The following is a 13,198-nucleotide window of genomic DNA, read 5'->3' on the forward strand; positions in this document are numbered from 1 at the left end:
TGTAAAAGGCCCTGTTCAATATTATCCACCAATTTTTATGTTTTCCTGTCGATTTATAGGTATTCTTTATGTATTTCTTATATTAATTCTTTTGTCAGTAATCTTTGTGACAAAGGTCTCCTCCCACTGTCTATATAAGTTTATTTCTCCTACTTATCAGGGTTTCAGTTTAATGTGATTACATTTATTGATAGTTTTTATTGAAAAGTATTTACTTTTTTTTTTTCAAGCTTTTGTCTGTTTATTCAAGCATGATGTGTCTTTAGGAGTTTAAAAACAAGCTGGAGACACCATTATCCTTAGAATAACGCAGAGTCCCTGAAAAGGGAATCGACGCCATTGTAGTTTGTAACACTGGTGTATTAAAGAGTAAGTCCCTATCCATATTCCTGGACTGTAAACGTGGGGAACTGAAGTATCAGCGGGAGCACAAGAGGGATCACACTGAACAGACAAACCGTTAAACTGTCTTCCTCACTCATACAATCAACGCACACTTAAGCAAAATCCTCATCAAGCAAACATTTTTGCATAAGCTGCCTTCTCTTTATCTTTCTGTGCCTTTATCTTTTGCTTGGCTTTCAGCAATTCTGCCTGGATAGCTTTATCTTCTGGTGCTATCTCCTGAGCTTTCTTAAGATCAGCCAATGCTTGATCATATTCTTTTAATCCTTGCCATCCTTGGGCTCTAGGTACAGTGCTTTGGGATTTGATGGGCCTATTTCAAGGGCCTCCAAACAGCTAGCGACTGCGCACTGCCAATCAGACATCTTCAGTTTGCAAGCGCCGATATTCAGCGCGCAGCTCAAAGCGACAGGCTGCAGCTTCGCTCCATCTGTGTCCTCAGCAGCAGCCCTGGAGCCTTCCACATACCTTAAAACTTCTGTGTATTTTTTAATGGCCATCTCCCAATTCTGGGATTTGAAAATTGTTATTTCCAATGTTTTTTTTTTTAAGTCTTCTGATATTAATAAAATTTTATCTACATCTTTTAAATCCACATCTGTGTCCTCGGGGAAATCTGGGTGACTGTCACCAGATCCATCCTTTGGGAGTATTCCCCAATCATCCCCTTCTTTCATTCCCCGCATTTTTGGTAGGCTTTTCACCTTTCACCTCCACATTTTTTAGAATCTTTGACACACCCATTCCTTTAATCACTTGGCCAGACACTACATGCTTCCCATCCCAGCGCGGAGTCGGAACGGTGGTGATGAAGAACTGGGAGCCGTTTGTGTTGCTGCCCACGTTGGCCATGCTCAGAAATCCCTCCTTGTCATGCTTATAATGGAAATTTTCGTCTTCAAATTTTTCACCATAAATGCTTTCTCCACCTGTCCCATTCTGATTTGAGAAGTCTCCACCCTGAATCATAAATTTCTTAATAATGCTATGGAAAGTATATCCTTTGAAATGGAGAGTTTTCCCAGTAGTGGGTCCAATGTCTTTTTCTCCTGTGCACAATGCACGAAATTTTTCTGCAGTTTTAGGTACAATATCTACCAACAATTCTAAGACAATTCGACCAACTCGCTCCCTTCCCTTGTCCACCTCAAAGAGGACTCAATGGTTACTGGGGTTGGAGGGCTTAGCCTGGGGGGATGAATGCAACCTTGTTGAAAAGTTTTTACTTTTTGACTCACTTAAATTACTTTTTCCTACAGGTCCCTAGAATCATAACAATATTTGTCTATTTAATTCCTTCAAGATATATAGTTGGCACTTTTCTTTTAGTTCCCTGATCCACTTGGGGTAGATTTTTTGTGCAGTCTATGATAGGGGTTCATTTTTTTCACTTGGTGGGGATTTTAGATAGCATTATTTTCATCACTGCTCTACCGTGTCACCTCTGTCATATGATGAAGAGCCAATATGTGAATACTTCTCAGGTTTCCCTTTTTTGTTCAAGTGGCCCATTTGTTTCTACTTGTCCACAGCCACATTTATCACAATGACTTTAAAAGTAATTATTTTCTGGTAGAGAAAAATCCTTCTACCACTCCCTTCTTCTTCAAAAGAGCCTTACCAATCCTTAACTTTTGACATCAGAGATACATTTTAGAATTAGTTTGTCAAGTTCCGCTAAGTCCGTATAAGCAAACCTAAAGGACTTTGATTAGTTCGCACTAAACTTAATCATATTGAGTTGAATGAGCTTTGAACAGCAACACAGTATCTTTTTCCATTTACTTCTTTATTGTATTCAAAAGAGTTTTATATGTCCCTTATAGAATGATTTGCATCTTTAAAAATATTTCTATATAATAATACTTCTATTTGTTTCTTAATTTGAACTGTATCACTTGATAGTAAGTAGATATCAGAGTTGGCAGACTATAGTCTATAGCCAGATCTGGCCCTTATCCTGATTTTGTAAATAAAGTTAGTTAGAACACAGTCAAGTATATTTCTTTATGTATTTTAAGTATTACTCTTGGACTGCAATGACTGAATTGAGTAGTTTTGAGAGAGACCTTATGAACTGCAAAACCTAAAATAATTACTATCTGGCTGTCAGCAGAAAATATTTGCCAGGATTTGGCATATAGGGATATATTGATAATTTCTTTATATGTTGCAATACTTGCAATTCCATTAATTAATTAATCTATAGGCAATTATATCTGCAAGTAATAACAGATTTGTTTCCTTTTTCTGATTCTCTCTTGCTCTCTCTCACTTTACTGAGCTCGCTAGAATTCTAGCACAAAGTAGAAAAGATATGAAGGCTGTCACATGGATAGCCTTGTTATTCTCTTGTATGTTTTGAACATTTATTTAAGAACATCTATTTATATTCCTACTTTGATATTTGCTCTCAGATTTGAAACTGCTTTTGTTTTTTGCATCAGTTGAGAGAATTGCTGGATATTTTTCATTTAATTCTACTGATGTGGTAGACTATATTAATTGATAATTTGCATTCCTGGTACAAATCTAACCCCACCAAGATGTGTTTTCTTTCTTATCCCTTTTTAACTTGGCTTAGTTCATTTTGATTTTTTTCAAATTTTTGATGTTATCAAGAATTTTATTAGCAATTTTCAGAAGGATGATTAGTTTGAATAACCTACTCTGTACTGCCAGAAAAGAGGTTGATTTTATTATTTTGAATACATTAAAATGTTCAAAGCAGTATCTTCTTCTGTACAATTTTATCTTTAGATCCTTCAGAAGGGGGAGGCTAACTTAAAGTCAGTAACTTTTTAAAATTAAGAGCTCAATAGGAAATTCATTTAATTTATGGTTCAAAATATGAAATTACAACATATAGATTAATCTGTTTTAAGACTTTTGTATTATAGTGATCTGTCTATTCCAATATTAGGACAATGTTGTTCAAATGATTATTATTTTTTATCATTATCAATATTTGATGCTTGAAAATATCAAACATAAATATAATGTCAAATATAAATATAATATCTCATGAAAAAATCTTCACTATTCTTTGTAAAATATCTTGACAGTGTTATTACTTTATTTTTAGAAAACTTTAGAATCATGAAGATCCAAAACCCTGTAATTTTGATTAAAATTATTAAATACTTAATCTTAGAGGAATGGCATTTCTTTATTTTTCATTAATAATATTTCTTTCTTTAGTAAAATATTATTTATGTCTCTCAACAAAGGGTTTTAGCTTTATTCAAAAAATAATTAAAATGTTTAAATTTCTTCCTTAAGCATTTTTTCATCTGATATAATTGTGAAGATTTTTCCACTTTTATTTATAACTTACAGTTCAATAGTGGTTCTACCCATATAAACACAGAAAATTTGTCTAAAATTAAAACAAATTTAGTGAGTTAAAATAAACCAATGCTGTGTATTTATGACTATCTTTGTTGAGTCAAAACTTTCAAGAAGTACTGAACTTAATATTCAGCATTTTGCTATAAATATTTGCATTTTTCAGAGATATCATTTTTCTTTTATTCATCTCTCTTTATAAATATAACTTACATTTTAATATTTTACCAAACAGCCATTTCATCTCTTAGGACTTTTTAAATTGGGAGGGGACTGAAGGAGTTCAGATCATGTCTCCCCAAAATGTGGCACTATTTTGAGCTGTGGATTCTTTTGAGCTGAAGGCAATCAAGATCCAGCAGATTCAAGAAAAAGTTTTACCTCTCTGTCTTCTGCCAGAGAGAATTTAGGTAGAGAACTTGGTCCAGGAAGAGAACTATCAGTGAGGTAAGTACAAAGATGATGACGGAGTTGCTGTAAGCTGATGGGGAGATTGCTGAGCCTGGAGATCAAATTCCTCTCTGTCTCCCATTGCCTCAGTGTGGCATGGTGAACATTTGTTTACCGAACATTTGCTCTTCCCATGTTCCTGTGAAATTTTTTCCTCCTTCTTGAAGCTCCAGTCTCCTACCCCTCTGCTCCTTAACTCAGAATGACATCTAAGCCCCAGGGGCCTGACTGCATATGAGCCTCATAGCCTTAAAGGACTCCTGTACAGACATAATTTCATTTTCTCCTGTTTATCTGTCTTGTGTCAATTTAATTATTACACTATCCAAAGAACTTAGTAGGGTGGAGGGACAATTGTTCCTCTCCTACAAGATAAAATGAGTTATTTTGTATAAGTAAAAATTTTGCACGTTTTTATGAGATTTGTGAGAATGGCAGGGAATCTAGTATCAGCAGTTACTCCAGGGGGTCAGACTCACTGCAGGCTATCTGGGCAAAACTCCAGTTCGACAGCAAGAGAGCTAGTTCAGGATCTCAGAGCTTGTGCCTTGGGATGAATTTGTTTTGTTTTTTCTAAAAATGGGAGAAAAATAGTTACTATCAGGTTTAAATTCAGATACTGTTCTTTTTAGGTACACAATATGGTTAAGTAAATTAGTTAATGTAAATTAACTAAAGTAATATCCAGGATATAAAAATAGTTTTTTAAAAAAGCAATCACTCATTTTCTAATAAAGTAGTATATCTTTATCATCATAAAAAAATCTATTTCTGCTAAAACTTCTATTTGACTTATGCTCTTCTCTTGTATATTATATACATTAGATGTATATAATAGCAAGGAATTTAATATTGCTTTCTTATAGCACTTCACCTAAGTCATAATAGTGAGATGCTGATGTTTAAACACCTCACAGGTAGGTGTTTTGGACCCTTCATGATTAAGCAAAATGTGTGTTTATAGACACTAATTTTTAAATCCTTTCCTGAGTTCTTGCCATTGTCTTTATTCCTCTTCCCTCTTGCAAACTAGATCTTTATTCATGCGCAATTTCTCCTCATTTGGGAGTAATAAAAGCAGTTATTTAACTTTATGCTTTCCCTTATGAAAATATGTAATGGGACCAATTTTACCCACTAGCTCTCATGAAGACTGCAAGCTCACCCTAACCTCAATCCCAACCACTATCTCCTTGCCTGCACTTGCTAGAGAGATTGTGAAAGCTAGATATGTCCTTTTACAGTCTGTCTCACAGATGGGGTTTACTTATATCACTGATCTAGCTAATGAGATGAAGGCAGGAGACTCTTGGCACCACCATGGAGACATAAGCATGAAAACCAGAGCCACAGCAGCTGGTCACACCATGAAAGACAAGCCAAGGGAATCACAGAAATAAGACTGGATGGGCACAGGCAGCCAGAAGACCAATGGCTTCACTGGCTCACATGCTTCTCGTTACATGAGAAAATTCAATGTCTATTTCCTACAGCTGACATTAGCGAGACATTCCAATTGACCCACCAGCATTACCATTTCTTGAGGGAGTTATTAGGTGTGATTCCCATCCTGTACTTGAATGATTAGATAATATAAATTCAAAAATAAAGACAAAATAAGCAAGCAAAAATTCTTCCCAAAATAATATAAAATGCCAACGGAAAGCAATAATTGCCAAGAACTCAGAATGCATTCCAGATGTTTCATAACTTACATACCCATCATAAAGTGAAAGTGAAAATGAAAGTGGTCGTTCAGTCGTGTCCAACTCTTTGCGACCCCATAGGACTATAGCCCACCAGGCTCCTCAGTCCATGGAATTTTACAGGCAAGAGTAATGGAGTGGGTTGCCATTTCCTTCTCCAGGGAATCTTCCTAACCCAGGGATTGAACCTGGGTCTCCCACATGGCAGGCAGATGCTTTACTGCCTGAGCCACGAGAGAAGCCCACTATACATCATAAGTATTATATATATATATGTGTGTGTGTGTGTGTGTGTGTGTATCTTTTCTGCTTGTGAGTACATAAAATATGTGGAGAAATATTTTCATCAGTCACATTCTTATCCCATTTCATATACACAGTCAGGGAATGTTACGTGATCTAAATACATATCAAACTGAATTAAATGAGGTTAATTAGATATTGCTTTGGTACGACTCTTTTAGTTAGACTTATGTAAATTGTGTTTGAACCAAGCATTCAACCCCTAAAGATATTTTGTTTTACTTATTCTTCTTCAATTCCACTAGGGGAAAGTGAAATAAGTTGTTATTCAGTTAGCTGAACAGCTATTAATCTGTTCATTCAACTCAAGGGTAGCATATTTTTTATTCTGATTCACTCAGATACTGACACAGAACCTGATTTAGTAAGTGTAGTGACCATCTAGTTTACTCAATCCCCAATCAACAAGTAGAAGTTTGCTATATCTGTTAACAATATTTTCTGATTTGATCCTATATGTCACAAGATAACATTTCTACAACAATCACTTTCTAATACAAAATTTTCATTTGAATTACCCTGCAATTTTTTAGGTCAAAAATAATGGTATGTATTATACTAATGTGTGCTTATTATAAATATAATGTGTATGTGTCTAAATAGTGTCAATCATTTTAGAGACTGAGTGGGTCATATGGAAACAGTCAACACCATAATCGGTTTAAATTTGACTGCACCATCCAGTGACTTCATTGTTTTAAGCACTTTTGTCTGTTAATGGAAATTCTCTATTACTTTCTGTCTTAATTCTATTAGGTCTGTGGAGTAGACATAGTTTGAGCTGATAGCTTTGAAAAATAGCCCCTTTAGATTGGCCTCGGCAAGGACATGAGTTGCAATCACTCAACAATTCAATAACAACAGTATTTGTGCAAAGATTTTTCTCAAACACTTATTTTATAAGCAGAGCTATGTTGACACTTTAATATCATTGCTAACTGCACATTTTATTTCTTTGGTCAAGGAAAAGTGAATCTATGAGTAAATTCTAAGGACTAATTTTTTTCTTCTATGTTTATATCTTAAGAAGAAAACAAAACTTACATTTTCCTACTCAAGGTGAACCTTTGAAAGAAAGTATGAGTTATGTCTCTCTTGGTTACAGCATAACTCACTGAAATTTCAAAGAGTACCTAAAATGTATTATTTTCTAAAAACAGCTGTTTATTTACAGATGATCCTTTTTGCTGTTGCACCAACCTTAACAGTGAAACAGCTATGCCCAATAGAAAAAAGTCTTTGAAAATATAGTCTGTACATTTTATACCTTGTGGGTTAAAATCCAATACTATAGTGTACACATCCTCATTAGAAAATGTGATGTGCCCATCACTATTTCAAGAAATTTGAGTCCTAAGACACAAGCATGGAAGCTAAAATATGCGTTTTGAAAGGCATAAAGAATAAAACAGAGAATAAAGATTTATTCATCTCAGAACTTCAGTATGCATGGTGAACTTGTCTCTTTGTGCAATCTAAAAATACCATTTGAAATAAAAATAAAAATAACTTTTGACTCTTGATAATCCTTAGAAATTGTTGAGCAATTCCATAAACTAGCTGTACTGGTCAAAGAGAATGGAGCTATAAGTTAAATCCAAAAACTAAAAATAAGAAACACCATCTGTGATCATAAAACAAAGTTATTTTTCCCCCTATTTTGTAAAGCTCAAATTTTATTGAAACCTTAAGTAGAGGCTCTGGATGTCATTTTCAGAGGTATTAATGTTGCATCTAATGTCAGGGAGGAAGAAATTTCCCTCTCTTTCTTTAGGCTCTTCTGACTGGTCTAAGAATTAAATTAACATGAGACAGGTTTGATAACATGTATAAGGAGATTCCCTGGCGGCTCAGTTGGTAAAGCGTCTGCCTGCAATGCAGGAGACCTGGATTTGATCCCTCGATCGAGAAGATCCCCTGGGGAAGGAAATGGCAACCCACTTCAGTACTCTTGCCTGGAAAATTCCATGGACAGAGGAGCCTGGTAGGCTACAGTCCATGGAGTTGCAAAGAGTCAGACACAACTGAGCAACTTCACTTTCACAACTTCACATACATGGGAGAGACTCAGGGAAGCTGAGAACTTACTAAAACTGTTGAAGTCTTCATCTTAAATACCATCTTCACCTAAAATGAAAGAAGATGGTGGAGGTAGTGGTTGGAAATTTCAAAGGTGAGCAAGGTGATTTGCAAGGAGATGGAGAAGCACATGTTTGAGGGGGGAAAAAAAAAAATGTTTGTTGGGCCAGGCAGAGATAGCAGACATAGAGTGAATTCTGCTCTCCAGACCCTGCTGAGTTTCCCCATCAGACAACCAGCTCATATCCTTCACCAATATCTTTGGGGATAGCTCTATTCCAGGAACAGGGCCTTTATCCAAATTGTTTTAGGCAGTTAAGGGGGAGGTAACAAGAACAAACTTCTCAAATCTTCAGTTTCTTAAAAATAATCAGGCTAAATTAATCCTTATGCCAAAGAAACATATTTTGGGGTGGCAAATTTTGCTCCCACACACTGTCACTTTTTGAAACTTGAGTTCACCCTTTAATATCTTATGGTGATGTCTCTGTTGCTAAAAGAATAACATTGACCTTGTGGTATTAGACATCACTGAGACATCAGTATAGTGAAAAGATAAATAGACTTAGATCCAGAATAACTAAATTACAGCACCATCTTTTCATAGTAAAATTTGGAGACCAAAAGGTAGCAAAGGCTAACTTTTATTTTAGCTGAAAATTCTACATTAAATAAAAAACAAGAGAAATTAAAATTAATGGATGTGATCAAGTATTCGAGTATGAAAATGCAAAATACTCAACAGATACCATTTAATGAAAAATTAAACTGTGGAAGTGTTCTATTAGGTGTTTAAATACACTTTGTAGTATGTTTGCTATTTATTGTTATTATCTAGTTGCTAAGTTGTGTGTGACTCTTTTGCAAACCCATGGACTATAGCCCACCAGGCTCCTTTGTCTATGCGATTTCCCAGGCAAAAATACTGGAATGGGTTGCCATTTCCTTCTCCAGGGATCTTCCCAACCCAGGGATCGAACTCATGTCTCCTGCACTGCAGGCAAATTCTTTACTGCTGAGTCACCAGAGAAGCCCTATATTTACTATAGTACCTTCTAAATTAACATTTTTCCAGTTGTACATATTAAAAATTTAAATGAATCTTACTAAGCCATATCACTGTTTAATGGCAGGCCAAGTGTTTTGTCTTGATTCTAAAGCTCATGTTCTTTCTTCTGTACTACAGCTTTGAAGAAAGCAATTTTTGAGATTAAATTTCAGAGCAATCTTTACATTGCAGATGAAAATGAATCACTATAAAGAATACAAAAAGCAATCCAGGATATGTAAGGCATGTCACAGAACACACCCAGGGCTTTCTTTGGTTTGAAGTTGATTCACTAATATAACACCTTCACTACAGAGGGGAATTATGGCTCTTTGATCAACAGGACCATCTCATTCAATCATGCTGAGTTTAAACTCAGAAAACCATAAAATTACTCACTCAGTATCTTTCTTGAAATGAAAAATAATTTATCACAAATAGTTGTGCCTATAGGCTTTAAGCCTGGCATTTTTCATCCTTGACAAAAAGCCAGTCATGTGGCTTATTACAATCCTGTCTGTAACATTAGCAGAAATACAAAATTAAGCATTTTGTTCCAATGTCCTGTCAATCATTAGAAAGAAAAGTAGTCTTTTAAGTACCATGCTGCTCCAGAGTAAATTTTATCTTATTTTCATTACGGATGCAGAGAGGGTCCTAAATTCTTACCATTTAATGGCAGTGGATCATGTTATAACCAGAAATGCAAGATGGAGCACATGAACTTCTAGAGATGGGTGACAGCCTACAGCACTGCATACATGATTTATTTCCCCTGAATGTCTTGTAATATTTTTAAACCATTTAATATCTTGTAGTATCAGAAGATAAAACTATAACATTTTAACTCTATGATAGCAGTAATTTAAAGTAAATCCATGGAGTGGAGTGGTGCATGCCACTTCTAATAAAGTAATAAAATACATTAAAATGGTTTCTTTGATGATTTTTGTAACTCTGCCTTTCCTAAGGCTAACTAAATATTTCTTGATTCATGTAATACATCAAAATATAATATAGAAGTAATTTTTTCACTTTCTTTTTATTTTATTTATTTATTTTTTTCATTTATTTTTATTAGTTGGAGGCTAATTACTTTACAATATTGTAGTGGTTTTTGCCATGCATTGACATGAATCAGCCATGGATTTATATGTGTTCCCCATCCTGAGCCCCCCTCCCACCTCCTTCCCCATCCCATCCCTCTGGGTCATCCCAGTGCACCAGCCCTGAGCATTTGTCTCATGCATCCAACCTGGACTGGTGATCTGTTTCACACTTGATAATATACATGTTTCGATGCTATTCACTCAGATCATCCCACCCTCTCCTCCCATAGAGTCCAAAAGTCTGCTCTATACATCTGTGTCTCTTTTTCTGTCTTGCATATAGGGTATCATTACCATCTTTATACACAGCAAGATCCTCTAAAAGTAATTTTTTTTAAGATTCATTTGATGTGAACCACTTTTAAAGTCTTTATTGAATTTTTTGCAATATTACTTTTATGTTTTGGTTTTTTGTCCACAAGGCATGTGGGGTGTTAGCTCCCCAATCAAACCCATAGCCTCTGCCTTGGAAAGAGGTCTTAAACCACCGGGCCGCCAGAGAAGTCCCATGGAAATAACAATTCTGTAATATTGATTTTTTTATATTGAAAGCCAACATCACTAATATTAGTTATATAAATATATATCATTTTGCAGTATAATTATTAAAATTCATTATTATAGAGTCATTTTTAACCTATAAGTTAACCTTTATTTAAAAAAAATCAAACTGGTTTATTCAACTTGTGGGAAGAAAGACATAAGGCAGAGGATACATTTTGATTCAGAAAAGTGACTTTGTTTGTCCACAGGGATCAGCTTAGTCAGTTTAGCCAGAGAATATGATTGAATATAAATCTCACTATTTGGAGCACTAGAGAAAGCAAAGCGATGGAAAGAGTTATAATCCTTGAACTCTAAGTTCTGCTTGCTGTCTAAAGGAATATTGATTTAAACAACAGCAACAAAGGAAGCACAAAAAGAAACCCACACATCACCAGCTGGCAGACACTCAAGTTGCTTGCAAACCTATCTGCTACGGGCTAGCTGGGGCTTTCATGACAACTCTAGATGCAAATTTCAGTGAGGAGCAAAGTGAGGAGCAAAAATAGGTTGTATAAACACATTCCTGTCTGTGTGTATAAATATGTTACATTTCAGTGATAACTCACCATATTTTAAACTTCCCATTGGAGAAAAAACACATACATTTCAAAGTATGTTTTGCTCTTCTGCAGCTTATTTAAAGATGACTAGGGGCTGGGCGTTGACTTTGAGAGTTTTGGTGACTTGGACAAAAGAAATATTGCTCCATATCTAAGATAGGCATATACAGAGAAAGAAGGCCAGGATGACTGAAACAAAACATCAAACCTGATTCCGTTCAACTAAGCAGGAGAGGAGCATTAAAAATGTGCCAGGGTATGTGGGGGAGATTAATGGAGAAATCCTTGAGATTTAAGGGGAGAAATCTTTTAAAGCTAGCTGAGCTACAGTCAACAAGCAACACATGAAAAAGATCCTGAAATGGGAGATTTTGAAAAAGCATATACGTTTGGATCCTTATAAAAATTCAGTGTAATGTACTTAAATTTCTTCTCATAGCGCTTTTGCAATTGGAATGATTCCAAAGCAAGTGACTCTAACCTCAAAAATCTTATATCTAAAAGGAAGCTGACATCCTCCTTCACTTGAAATCACTCTGCAAATGTTGATAAATAACATATCTCCATCAAAGCATCACTGTGAGATACAGAGTGAAGAACTTTCTGCAGACACTAAATGCTTCTTTGGTAATATTAAAAACTTGGACTTTGCCTCCAATAATGCTGTTCACAATGATAGAGCCCACAAACTATAGTCTACATTTTTTTTGCTACCTCCCATTTAAATCATCGATATTCAGTTACTAAATAGTGCAGTATGCTAAGTGCTAGGTTAAGTAAGACACACACACACCACATCACAAACACATAAATGAACAGGATAAGTCCACTGAAATTATGTTGTGACTTAGTTAGAAATCTAAATTGCTTTCTAATTTTAACACCTGAAATTATGATAAAAGGACCCAGGTTTTCATCTGAATTTTGCCGCAAGAATTTTTCTAGTGAGAGTTGTGGATACTTCAATTCACCATTAGGCAGACTACTGTAAACTTTCTTTAAAGAACTCTTAAGGTATCAATCTTCTGTAAAAATTTCTTTCTGTATCTCTGATTGGTTATCTATATTATTTGCATAAAACTGAAAAGTCTGTTGGGTTCATCCTCCAAGGCGCAGTTTATGTTTTTCCTGACTTTATATTAATAAAGACAGTACTGTAGAAAGACAGTGATCTGCCTTGGAGGATAAGGAAGTGTGTGTGTGTGTGTGTGTGTGTGTGTGTGTGTGTGTGTTCGTGTGTGGTGCTCCAGAAGAGCAAAGGTGAGGAGTAGCTGAGGTCCTGTTTTAGCCATGTGATGCAGAGCCTGAGCAGCAAAGTGTGCTTAGAATGTCAAGAAAAGGACCATTTCCTTACTTCTGCACAAAATGAGCAATGTCTGGCCTCCTGAGTAATTTTTATATAAACACCATGATAACACCAAAGGCACCTTCAACGGTGGCAGCAGAGAGAGACTCGGGGTCAGTTCTAGGAGAGTTAGAAGTACAAGGCAGAGCAAAATATGCCAGATGTACCTGGAGACTGAAAAGGATAATCTGGTTTATAAACAAGCAAGAACCCTCTGAGTGACTAGAGAAGTTATTTCAAGAATACTTTTCATGAGAAAAGGGATAAGATATGGCAATATTGAAACATTTTACTTTTTG

At 35.5% G+C, this 13,198-nt stretch overlaps 1 pseudogene; it reads right to left on the minus strand.

Annotated features, from left to right (window-relative positions):
* Positions 1-513: 513 nt before the first annotated feature.
* LOC110150220 (peptidyl-prolyl cis-trans isomerase D pseudogene) overlaps positions 514-13,198 on the minus strand; it is an 80,559-nt pseudogene continuing 67,874 nt past the window's right edge.

Source organism: Odocoileus virginianus, chromosome 22 (genome assembly GCF_023699985.2).
Source record: "Odocoileus virginianus isolate 20LAN1187 ecotype Illinois chromosome 22, Ovbor_1.2, whole genome shotgun sequence".
NCBI classification, from domain to species: domain Eukaryota; kingdom Metazoa; phylum Chordata; class Mammalia; order Artiodactyla; family Cervidae; genus Odocoileus; species Odocoileus virginianus.